The sequence below is a fragment of the Apium graveolens genome, chromosome 9 (assembly GCF_009905375.1).
Source record: "Apium graveolens cultivar Ventura chromosome 9, ASM990537v1, whole genome shotgun sequence".
Lineage (NCBI taxonomy): Eukaryota > Viridiplantae > Streptophyta > Magnoliopsida > Apiales > Apiaceae > Apium > Apium graveolens.
This window is the reverse complement of record NC_133655.1, coordinates 52,902,567-52,904,316: the sequence shown is the minus strand read 5'-3', so window position 1 is coordinate 52,904,316 and position 1,750 is coordinate 52,902,567. Positions and strand designations below refer to the sequence as shown.

Below are 1,750 nucleotides of genomic sequence, written 5' to 3'. Positions count from 1 at the left end.
GATTTAGAACTTGCCATGCTAGCATAGGTTCATGTACGTTGTGCATGATTAGTGGGTAACTCTAACAGTTTTATTTGCCCTATGTAATCAAAAGGAATAACTTGCGCTTAAATCGTTGTGTTGTCAATTTCTGTAGACATATAGGAACTCAACATAATTGATGACTATTCAATATCTATCTTAATTGTGGATGTTTGGTAGAATGGTATTAGTACAATAAAAGTTGGCTTTTATCAATTTCGTGTTATTCGATTAATATCATCACTGTCACATGCTAAAGGTAATAACAATGACTATTGAAGGAAGTAGTAATGAAGTTGTGATCTCATGAGTGTTTTATTATTGATAGTTTGAAGTGTTAAGTAAGTGATTAATTAAGCAGTTAATTGTAGTTAATATTTAATCAACAATCTTAAGTGTTAGTGTCTTAACATTGAGAAGTAATCATACATTGGTGAGTGAGTTTAATTAGACAATAATTTAGTCTGAGTCTCTGTGGGAACGAACTAGAAAGTATTCTATATTACTTGCGAACGCGTATACTTGCGTGAATATTAGTGCGTGATTTCTCCCTAACAAGTTTTTGGCGCCGCTGCCGGGGACTCGGCGTATTTGTTTATTTTGTGTACTTACCATCATTGGTCATTTGGACTCAGTGATTAGGACGTAGTAGTTAATTATTGTTTTCGGTTGTGTTTCAGGTACTTTAGCAAGCATTTATGCAAACTCATTCTCATGCTCACAAGAGGACTTTAGATACAGCTGAGGAGACAGACGAAGTTCTTGATATTCCGGAGAAGTTAGATTTTGAGGATTCGGATTCAGGAACTGAGCGGAAAGAACCAGCATGGGAGATCGTATTGTTCAAGTTGATCCAGCTCTTATGGATTTTTCTCGGCCTAAAATTGATGACATTCAGTCAAGCATCCTTCATCCAGCTATTCAAGCTAACACCTTTGAAATCAAGCCGGGCACTATTCAGATGGTGCAGAATTATGTTTCTTTTGGAGGAGCGGCAACTGAAGACCCCAACATGCACATAAGGAATTTTGTCGAGATCTGCAGCACTTTTAAGTATAATGGCGTGACTGATGAGGCTATCAAGTTGAGGCTTTTCCCATTCTCACTGAGGGACAAGGCTAAAGACTGGTTATATTCTAAACCAGCTGGGTCCATCACTACGTGGCAAGATCTTGCGCAAAAGTTTCTGGTGAAGTTTTATCCGATGGCAAAGACTGCTGCTATGAGGAGTGCTCTTACTCATTTTGCGCAGCAACCTACAGAATCTATGTGCGAGGCTTGGGAACGCTACAAGGAAATGTTGAGAAAATGTCCACATCATGGAATGCCGGATTGGATGGTGATCACGGGTTTCTATAATGGTTTGGGGGCCCAATCTCGGCCCATGCTCGATGCAGCAGCTGGAGGCGCCTTATGGGCTAAAAGCTATACTGAGGCGTATAATCTTATAGAGACGATGGTTGCAAATGAGCATCAAAACCCAACTCAGAGGATGACATCAGGCAAGGTAGCAGGTATTCTGGAAGTTGATGCAGCCACCGCTATTGCAGCCCAGCTCCAAGCGCTATCAATGAAGGTTGATTATCTGGCTACATATGGAGTTAATCAAATAGCTATGGTTTGTGAGCTTTGTGCAGGTTCTCATGCTACGGATTAGTGTTCTCTTGTCAACGAATCTGTTCAGTATGTGAATAATTATCAGCGACAACAGCAGCCCGTGCCAGTGACC

General features: G+C 40.5%; 1 non-coding gene across 1 annotated transcript; it reads right to left on the bottom strand.

Annotated features, from left to right (window-relative positions):
• Positions 1-1,240: 1,240 nt before the first annotated feature.
• LOC141687630 (small nucleolar RNA R71) lies at positions 1,241-1,347 on the bottom strand. The gene has a single exon (XR_012561120.1). It is a non-coding gene; the product is annotated as a small nucleolar RNA R71 (small nucleolar RNA).
• Positions 1,348-1,750: the final 403 nt, after the last annotated feature.